This window comes from Staurois parvus, unplaced genomic scaffold, assembly GCF_062004578.1.
Source record: "Staurois parvus isolate SC_StPar_1 unplaced genomic scaffold, SC_StPar_1.0 ptg000362l, whole genome shotgun sequence".
Taxonomy (NCBI): Eukaryota; Metazoa; Chordata; class Amphibia; order Anura; family Ranidae; genus Staurois; species Staurois parvus.
Window position 1 is genome coordinate 4,157,338 of NW_028318158.1, and position 11,480 is coordinate 4,168,817.

An 11,480-nucleotide genomic window follows, 5' to 3' on the forward strand; every position below is an offset into this window, starting at 1 on the left:
CTCAGCCATCATTTTCCTATTGGCCGGACAGGAACAGGTTAAAGCCCAACTTCAGCCTTGGGAAAAGTATAAAAGTTAGATTCCCTAGCAGTAGTTACAAATAAAGTGACTGCTATATTCGCTTTTTCTCTGGCTCTTTCCTCTACAGACTCACCAGCTCAGGGATCGCTGCTGCTCTTCTGGATTGAAAGACATACAGCATCATTTAACCAGCTTCCTGTGAGCCCAGGGCATCAAGGCCCCGCCCCCTGCCCTGGAGACATAGGAGAATGCTGCAGAGAGCGGTGCCACATGATTATATGGCATTGCTTTCTGCAGCATTTGGGATCCATCATCCTCTGGAGAAGAGGACCTTTAGGGGTGGATTTACTAAAGACAAATAGATTGTGCACTTTGTAAGTGCAGTTACTCCAGAGCTTAGTAAATAAGGGGAAGCTCTGCTGATTTTCATCATCCGGTCACGTGCATAAAAAAAAATCCTTTTTTTTTCTATTTTCCTTGCATGTGATTGGGTATACTTGGTAAAGTGAAGCTTCATCTCATTTACTTACTCTCTGGAGCAACTTCACTGCAAAGTGCACAGTCTATTTGATTTTAGTAAATAAATCCCTCAGTATATCTAGACTGGTCCAAATACTGTATATCTAGGAAAATATATGTATAAAGATTTAATTGCAAAGGTTTGGGTGTGCTCCAATGGGGGAGGGAGGGGATGATGGTGGTTGGGGGGCAATGAAAAGCACAGAACAACATCTGTGTTCACACAGGAGTGGATTTACAATGCAAATAGACTGTGAACTTTGTAAGTGAAATTGCACCACAGCTTAGTAAATGAGATGAAGCTTCACTTGGCAAACAATACCCAATGGCATGCAAGGAAAGAAGAAAAGCAGCATTTTTGCTCGCATATGATTGGATGATGGAAGTTAGCAGAGCTTTCCCTCAGAGACTGACAAAGTGACTTATACAGTATATTAAGGGAGTTGAGAAGCTTCACTCAATAAATTGTGTGAGTATTCACTTAAATCATCCAAACATGTGACAAGCGCTTCATTCCCCAATCTATTTGTCCCTGGTCCACCCCATCATTCATTGGATTTCAGTGCTTGTATACATAGAAGCTCTGCTTCACACGTGGGCATTACCAGGCACTCGACATGGAAATACCTGCCTAGGAACACTCCTTGAGAATTACATTCTCCTATATTTTGATAATTTCACAACTCCTCCCAAAAGCCATCCCCCTGCTTATGAGGACTGTGGGCTCATGAGAGGAGTACTGAGGCAGGGTGCTATGAACATTTGTACCAATCACTCACTGTGTTCATTCAGAAAAGAAAAGGGCAGTAAATAATATATTTACTGACCCCTCCCCCACTCTCCATCCTGACACATTCCCGGGAGTGCTGCAGGGGTGCATGGGCAGCAAAAAGAAGAGGAAGCTGGACAGGAGGGGAGGCAGGGCAGCATTTATTAGAATTGATAGTCTGTAATTTCCTCCTGAATGCCAGAAGAAGGGATAGGCGGAGAAGAGGGATTTCAGCAGCTGCAGAAGGAAAATACAGCCCAATGTCGGCCCCACTGACCCTCCTGCCACATGTGATAGGGAGGCCGCAAGTGCCCCCTTAAGCATAGGTACAGTGGCACCCTTGTCAATACGGCTCCCAGGGCATTCCCTCCATAGTTCTGCTCTGCCAAAATTTCAATACATTTTCATTCTAAAAAATAGAAAAAGGGCTATTATTGGTAAGGCTGATCTTAGGGGGTTATTTACTAAAACTGAAGAGTGTAAAATCTGGTGCAACTCTGTAAAGAAACAAATTAGCTTCCAGCTTTTATTGTCAAAGTTTAACCAGTTGCAGCCCGGCCTATAGCCAGATGGCGGCTGGGCGAACAGCTTGTCCCTCTGGGCGTCCTTTCAGGCATGCGCAGTGCGCCTGCCCGCAGGGCCGCTCTGCGGCGCGATCTGTCACTGTCCGTGTACCTCGGACACGGCCGATGACAGATCTGTGTACCGGCACCGTTGCCAGTACCATGTGACCTTCTGTGACCAATCACAGCAGGTCACATGACAGTTGTATACAATGGATGGCTTCCTTTCATGCCATCCATTGTATACTAGTGTGTCTAGCTGTGAATGGGCACAGCGATCACATGCACAAGATGGGCCAATCACAGCCCATCTGTGACATGTGATTAGCCATGGCCAAATCACAGGTAAGCACAAAAAAAAAACCCTGAATGAATCGATGTCATTCTGGTAAATGCTTGCTTATAGCAAAGTAATTCTTTGCTATAAACAAGTTGTGTTAAAAAAAAAAAATATATTGATCACTTCCCCAAAGTAGTACAATGTTACTATGGTAACATTATACTACTTTAGTCATAGTGAAATATAAAAAATATTAAAAAAAGAGAAAAAAAATTATCAAAAAATTAAAACTAATAAAAGAATAAAAAAAAAAAATTAAAAAAATCATCAATTTTTTTTTTCATACTGTCACCAGTCAGTGTCCCTGATCACCACCATGCCAGTTATATGATGATGCTGTACTGCACTGATGACAGTATGTAAAAAAAAAATAGTGAAAATAATTTTTTAGTTTTTTCATTATCCGAAAAATTATGACAAAAAAAATACAACTTCAAAAAACTCGCCATGCTTCTTATGAAATATCTCGGACTGTCTACTCTGCAACAAGGGGTCATTTGGGGGATATCTGTACTGTTCTGACATTCTTGGACCTCAAGAAATTAGATTGGCCGTCAGTACTTCAGGATTGATCAACATTCAGATATATCCCATAGTTTGTGAACTCTATAACTTTCCTACAAACTATATAATACATCCTAATTTGAGTTATTTTCAGCAAAGACATGTAGCAGAATACATCTTGGCCTAAATGTATGAAGAACAATTATTTATTTGCAAACTTTTATAACAGAAAGAAAGAAAAACATGTTTTTTTTCAAGATTTTCGGTCGTTTTTTGTTAATTTAGCAAAAAATAAAAACCCCAGTGTTGATTAATTGAAACCAAAAGAAAGCTCTAGTTGTGTGAAGAAAATGATAAAACTTTAGTTTGGGTACAGTGTTGTATGACCGCGCAATTGTCATTCAAAGTGTGAGAGCGCTGAAACCTGGAAAATGGCCTTGGCAGGAAGGGGGTAAAAGTGCCCTGTATGGAAGAGGTTAATGGAACAAGCTGAAGTTTGAAGTTGATTGGCTACCATGCACACCTGTACAAGATTCTGAGTGCACCAGTTTTAGTAAATCTGCCCCATAGTGCCTATACGCATAGTATCTACATATCAAGAGAACGTTCTTGTCTTTCAATTACAGTATATATAACTAATGTATCTGTTAATACTTGCAATATATAACATATATAATATTATTCCAAAATATCACCGCAAAAATTAAAGGATGGGAAGACAATAACTTTTCAATCCATTTCATACACAAAGGGTCCACTTTTTCAGGTGGGTATAGGAGGTATATTGATGCATCACATGTTCACTGAAATAAGCCAAGGTAAATTAAAATCATGAATGTGCCTGTGCATATACACTATATTTCCTATTGTCTGACCAGAGGATGGTAGGGGATCAAGGCAAAAGCCATTCCATTGTTGGTGTTAGGCACACAAAAGATCTCTACTAGTTGTTGTGACCACAGGAAGAACTGCTCAGTGGACAAGCTATAGGAGCATGCAGTGACTGCCAGGTCCAGTATATTTGGCTGAACTAATAAAGGACCTATTGCTGCTGGGTACTCAGAAAGCACAATCATTTCTGATTTTCCACTGAGGTGTGCATGCAATTTGAATAGTTCAACTGCCTGACATCACTATCTGTTCTATGTGTATACCCACAAACAAAAGAGGAAACCATTAAAAGTCTAGTTTGATTTTTTCGTAGCTTACTCAGAGGATGGATATGATAGGATCCTATGAGTACGTTTGCAAGGGAGAGGAACGTGTTAGCATTTCTGTGAACCAAGTGGAACAGCTTGCATGTTGGAGAATTTAATAAAATCAAGCAAGGTTTTTAATGGTGAGTAGCTTTCCCTTTTTCTAGTGGGTCTGCAAGCAGAGTTTATGGAACAGCCAGCTGAGTTGAAGGATAAGCGGGAGGAGAGCCTGCAGCGGAACACTGTCTTTTGTGTCCTATATGTAGTTGTTGTTGACTCTTTGCTACCCATATACACTACAGATTGTGAGTTACAAGGTTTAAACTTGTTTAAAAAGGAGATATTTTTTCTAGAGGATAACACCAAATGATAGAATGATTTCTACCTTGATGCCCTGGACTGTCAAGGTCCTACCTTTTCCCAGAGGTTATGTTACTCCATGTGCTGGCATCCATCTTGGATTTCTGCTGAGCATGATGGGAATCTTTTATGCCTTCAGGTCTCTGAGGTCCATCCCCCAGAGGGGTGTGGCTGAGTACATATAAGCCTGGGATCTGCACATGCTCTTTTCACTTGTGTCTTGTGTCTTGGTCTTGCTACAGCTCTGTGTATACGCTTGTGACTCTTCTGGTATTCTGACTCGGCTTGTGACTAGACCATTTTCTGTGTTTCCCTTTGATCTGACCTTCCGTTGCTGAACCCGGCCCGTGACCTGTGATTCTCTGTCTACTGTTCTGTACTGTTTTGTCTCGTTGTTGTTGACCCGGCTTGCCTGACTACGCTATTGTCATTCTCACCAGCTACACGCCATTGGCGGCGGCCATTACCGCAGCCGGGGTGTCTCGGGGACCTGGTTCCTGGCTGCGTCAAGTCCATCCCCACCATCAGGGGCCCTGGTGAAGGGCAGCCTGGGACTTAGACTCCGCGCCCTGAGGGACTTCGGTCTGTTGGTGGTGGTTGTCGTCAGCCAGTGCGTTACCCTGCCACTAGGCCTACCTGTCCGTTCCACAGCCCTGCCCTGACATGGTCAGACAGTAGAAAATGTATATGCACTACTGCATTTATGATTTAAATTTACCTTGGCTTACTTCAGTAAGCATGTGATACATCTATACACCTCCTGTACCTTCCTGAAGAAATGAAGCCTTAGTGCATGAAAGACATAGAAAAGTTATTGTCTTTCCATCCAAAATTGTTGCTCAGTTTTAAGCATATAGATATGTTAACTCTAATTGTTAGGCTTTTAGGTTAAAAATCCAGCTCAGGTCCACTATGTGGTGAACCAGTGTTGCCTTTAACAGGTATACTTCATACATTTTGATATTTTATATTTAAAGTCTTTTCATGTCTACATTTTTCTTAAAGCCCTAACAATAAAACTTTTAACATGATCATTATGGAACCTTCAGAAGATTTAAAGTTTAGACACTCCCAACAGGAAAGTTACATTCTTCCACAGAAAACTATGAATCCATCATAACGTAGGAGATAAATGGATGACCCTAAAATGTTGAGCAATGAATGGCTCTAAGCTCCGAGCTTGAAACTCTTGTTCCGCCATGAATAGCATTAATGCATGGTAGTAATTTTTGCAAATGGTATCAGCTCGGACAAATAGATCTTTTTGCTAGTTACGTGTCATCATTTCATTCTTCTAAACCTTAAAAATAATCCTCTGGATGATGTCATCGATGTAACTTGAGAAGAACCAGGCTCCAGCCCTTGGCCCCAGATCCACCGTGCAACATTTTGATGGCTAATTACTGTCATGTTATGAGAACGTTCAAAAAAAAGGACGCCAGAGATCCAAATAAAACATAAAATAGCTTTGATATAATAAATAATACTATCGCTGTTTAAAAATGTTATGGCTTTCCTCTTATAGTTTCTGAGGAAGATGTTTTCCAGCTCCCTTCAACTTGTTTTGGTATTCCAATATTGCAGATAAGAAGGAATTGAAATTCTTGAGCCTTAACTTAGTTTAAATCATCCTAACACAATGATAGCGTTGTATCTATTTAAAGAATTGTCCAGGGATTAAAGCCCCTGTGATCTGTATCCGAATAGGTTATCCTAGTATGGAAAATAAGAGTGTATTTTTAGAAGGCTTGCAGGATTCATGTCTTAAAGTAAATATAAAGCAAAAACTTTTTTTATAGTTTTGGATAAGGGTGGGGAAGGGTTAGAAAGTATGTTAACTTTTTATTACTGTCTGTGTTCCCGCTGTTGAGATTTCCTCCCTCTATTTGTCTTGGTAACCACTGTAACTGGGGCAGAAAGTGTTTGGAATACCAAACGCTACAGCTGTCACCAGAAGAGGCTGTGACAACTGTCTAAGAGATAATTTTCACTTTCACAGTTTATAAAGAGTTCTTCTAACTTCCAGTCGTGTGTCCTAGACAAGAACTGAAGGGAAATCTCCCCAACAGAACACAGACAGGAGAAAAACCCTAACAGGGATTTTAAGTATTCTCTACTCTACCCAAAACTCAAAAAAAGTGTTTGGGCGCTATATACACTTTAACCGCTTGCTGACCAACGTACATATACTATATTGCCAGACAGAGAAGCGTAATTTGTCACTCCAGAGAACACGTCTCCACTGTTTTAGAGTCCAGTGGTGGCGTGCTTTACACCACTGCATCCGACGCTATGCATTGCACTTGGTGATGTAAGGCTTGGATGCAGCTGCTTGGCCTTGGCAACCCATTCCATGAAGCTCTATATGAACTGTTGTTGTGCTAATCTGAAGGCCACACAAAGTTTGGAGGTCTTTACATCATTTTATGTGGCCTACCACTTTGCGGCTGACTTGCTGTTGTTCCCAGTTACTTCCACTTTATTATAATACCACTAACAGTTGACCGTAGAATATTTAGTAGTAAGGAAATGTCACGGATGAACTTATTGCACAGGTGGCGACCTATCATGGTACCACGCTTGAATTCACTGAGCTCCTGAGAGTGACCCATTCTTTCACAAATGTTTGTAGAAGCAGTCTTCATGCCAAGGCTTTATTTTATACACCTGAGGCCATGAAAGTGATTGGAATATCTGAATCCACTGATTTGGAGGGTTGTCCCATTACTTTTGGAAATATAGTGTATATATATATACACCCCGGGCAGCAAATGGCTATACCTGGAGCTGCAGACATGATCCTGGTCTTGTTTTCAGAACCCACATTCAGCTTTCCAGTAAAAGTGATTCAAGCAGCTTTTACGGTGCTTGGAAGGCCACCCCCTGCAGCTAGACACTGCTCCACCAGTCAGCTTGGTTGCTCACAGAGGAGATGGATGAACAAAGCAAACAAAAAAGGGTAATTAAAGTTGTATTTTTAAATAAAATAAAATATAAAAAAAAAATGTAAAAATGTAAAAGCACTCCCTGTCCCCCTGTTCTTGCAGGCAAATGCAAATGTGTGCATAGGTCAGATAAGCATTTGTAAACAGTATTTGCACCACACATGTAAAGTATCGCTGCAAACAGAATAAGAGCAATAATCCTAGGGACACAGCTCATGTTTAATTCTAAACTTGTCACCAGTAAAGGCTTTTAAAGCATCATTTATGGACAATTTTAGGTACCATAGTTTATTGCTATTTCACAGGAGTACGCAATTTCAAATCTTGACGCGTTTGGTATCTATTTATTTATGTTTTGTAAATGGCTGCGCAAATACAACATGACATAAAAAAGTGCAAGAGCCAGCATTTTATTCTCCATGACCTCTGCTTTCAGAAAATATATATTTTTTGGAGCTTGTAAGTATTTTTCTGGCAAAGAAAGCTGTTTTCAACATTTATGTGAAAAAATGAAACAATTGCAGTGAACATATAGGAAACTTAGAAAGTCTAGCTGTAGATATTGTAACCAAAAAAACAACAACAAAATAATATGGTCTATCTGTCAATCTAAGGCCCTAACTAGACCACTGGTCATGGGTATTTGTAATCCACAGAAAGAAATAAAGAGGGCAAAAGCAAATTCTAAACACAGTAACAAACAGGCTTTACACATATTTACAGGGGGTCACAAGCCCAGGATTGTACAGTATGTACAGCACCATGCCTTTCTCACCAGCCATGATATGCTCAAAATGCATAGAAAAAAACGCAAACCCAATGATGACATTACTGGGTCTGTAATAAGTTATGTATTAAAAATAAAAAAGTATAATAGGTTATGCATTAAAAATAAAAAGGTTTTATATAAACTGCTTTATCTTTATTATTAGTCATTTTTGTCCAAAGTGAAAGCTGAAGTTAGTTTGTTCAGACCACATACTAAGATGCTTGTAAATACAATTATTAGATTTGTTGATGTTGACTTTACATAGGTTGTAATTAGAGATGAGCGAATTGAACCAGGCGAAGTGGAATTCGTTTCGAATTTCAGGAAAAATTCGATTCGCGTCGAATCCGAATATTAGCATACTTCGGGTGCGCGAATCGGATTTTTCCCGATCAGCCGGCAAAAGTGTCCCTGCAGAGAGCTCCGCTATTTCTGACAGTTCTCTGACAGTTCCTTCACATGTACAGCGGTTGAAACATTGTATCTATTTGTTTCCATTTAGGATAAAGATGTTTTTATTCGGAAACAGATACAATGTTTCAACCGCTGTAAATGTGAAGGAACTGTCAGAGAACTGTCAGAAATAGCGGAGCTCTCTGCAGATACACTTTTTGCTGTACTGGAATACTTCTTCTTTTCATTCTTCTTTTCATTCTTCTCATTCTTCTTTTCATTCTTCTTTTTATTCTTCTTCTCATTCTTCTTTTCATTCTTCTTCTTCTTTTCATTCTTCTTTTCATTCTTCTCATTCTTCTTTTCTTCTTCATGAAAAGAAGAATGAGAAGAAGAATGAAAAGAAGAATGAGAAGAATGAAAAGAAGAATGAAAAGAAGAAGAAGAATGAAAAGAAGAATGAGAAGAAGAATGAAAAGAAGAATGAGAAGAATGAAAAGAAGAATGAGAAGAATGAAAAGAAGAATGAAAAGAAGAAGAAGAAGAATGAAAAGAAGAAGAAGAATGAAAAGAAGAATGAAAAGAAGAAGAAGAAGAATCTTTTCATTCTTCTCATTCTTCTTTTCATTCTTCTTTTCATTCTTCTTCTTTTCATTCTTCTTCTTCTTTTCATTCTTCTTTTCATTCTTCTTCTTCTTTTCATTCTTCTTCTTCTTTTCATTCTTCTTCTTCTTCTTTTCATTCTTCTTTTCATTTTTCTTCTTCTTTTCATTCTTCTACTTCTTCTTTTCATTCTTCTTTTCATTCTTCTCATTCTTCTTTTCATTCTTCTCATTCTTCTTTTCATTCTTCTTTTCATTCTTCTTCTCATTCTTCTTTTCATTCTTCTTCTTCTTCTTTTCATTCTTCTCATTCTTCTTTTCTTCTTCATGAAAAGAAGAATGAGAAGAAGAATGAAAAGAAGAATGAAAAGAAGAAGAAGAATGAAAAGAAGAATGAGAAGAAGAATGAAAAGAAGAATGAAAAGAAGAATGAGAAGAATGAAAAGAAGAATGAAAAGAAGAAGAAGAATGAAAAGAAGAATGAGAAGAAGAATGAAAAGAAGAATGAGAAGAAGAATGAGAAGAATGAAAAGAAGAATGAGAAGAATGAAAAGAAGAATGAAAAGAAGAAGAAGAAGAATGAAAAGAAGAAGAAGAATGAATGAAAAGAAGAATGAAAAGAAGAAGAATGAAAAGAAGAATGAGAAGAAGAATGAAAAGAAGAATGAAAAGAAGAATGAGAAGAATGAAAAGAAGAATGAAAAGAAGAGAAGAATGAAAAGAAGAATGAGAAGAAGAATGAAAAGAAGAATGAGAAGAAGAATGAGAAGAATGAAAAGAAGAATGAGAAGAATGAAAAGAAGAATGAAAAGAAGAAGAAGAAGAATGAAAAGAAGAAGAAGAATGAAAAGAAGAATGAAAAGAAGAAGAAGAAGAATCTTTTCATTCTTCTTTTCATTCTTCTTCTTTTCATTCTTCTTCTTCTTTTCATTCTTCTTTTCATTCTTCTTCTTCTTCTTTTCATTCTTCTTCTTCTTCTGAGGATGAGGATGAGGATGAAGAAGAAGAAGAAGAAGAAGAAGAAGTAGGATGAAAATAAGAAGAATTCCAAGCCGGCAAAAAGTGTATCTGCAGAGCTCCGCTAAGTGTATCTGCAGAGCTCCGCTAAGTGTATCTGCAGAGCTCAGCGGTTGAAACATTGTATCTATTTGTTTCCATTTATGGAAACAAATAGATACAATGTTTCAACCGCTGTAAATGTGAATGTCAGAGAACTGTCAGAAATAGAGGAGCTCTGCAGATACACTTAGCGGAGCTCTGCAGATACACTTTTTGCCGGTTGGAATTCTTCTTATTTTCATCCTACTTCTTCTTCTTCTTCTTCTTCATCCTCATCCTCATCCTCGGAAGAAGAAGAAGAGGATGAGGATGAAGAAGAAGAAGTAGGATGAAAATAAGAAGAATTCCAAGCCGGCAAAAAGTGTATCTGCAGAGCTCCTCTATTTCTGACAGTTCTCTGACATAGAACTGTCAGAAATAGAGGAGCTCTGCAGATACACTTTTTGCCGGCTTGGAATTCTTCTTATTTTCATCCTACTTCTTCTTCTTCTTCATCCTCATCCTCTTCTTCTTCTTCTGAGGATGAGGATGAAGAAGAAGAAGAAGAAGAAGAAGAAGTAGGATGAAAATAAGAAGAATTCCAAGCCGGCAAAAAGTGTATCTGCAGAGCTCCTCTAAGTGTATCTGCAGAATAGAGGAGCTCTGCAGATACACTTTTTGCCGGCTTGGAATTCTTCTTATTTTCATCTTACTTCTTCTTCTTCTTCTTCTTCCTCTTCATCCTCATCCTCTTCTTCTTCTTCTGAGGATGAGGATGAAGAAGAAGAAGAAGAAGTAGGATGAAAATAAGAAGAATTCCAAGCCGGCAAAAAGTGTATCTGCAGAGCTCCGCTAAGTGTATCTGCAGAGCTCCGCTAAGTGTATCTGCAGAGCTCAGCGGTTGAAACATTGTATCTATTTGTTTCCATTTATGGAAACAAATAGATACAATGTTTCAACCGCTGTAAATGTGAATGTCAGAGAACTGTCAGAAATAGAGGAGCTCTGCAGATACACTTAGCGGAGCTCTGCAGATACACTTTTTGCCGGTTTGGAATTCTTCTTATTTTCATCCTACTTCTTCTTCTTCATCCTCATCCTCAGAAGAAGAAGAAGAGGATGAGGATGAGGATGAAGAAGAAGAAGTAGGATGAAAATAAGAAGAATTCCAAGCCGGCAAAAAGTGTATCTGCAGAGCTCCGCTAAGTGTATCTGCAGAGCTCCGCTAAGAAATAGCGGAGCTCTGCAGATACACTTTTTGCCGGCTTGGAATTCTCCTTCTTCTCATCCTTCTTCTTCTTCTCATCCTTCTTCTTCTTCTCATCCTTCTTCTTCTTCTTATCCTTCTCCTTCTTCTCATCCTTCTTCTTCTTCTCATCCTTCTTCTTCTTCTCATCCTTCTCCTTCTTCTCATCCTTCTTCTTCTCATCCTTCTCCTTCTTCTCATCCTTCTTCTCATCC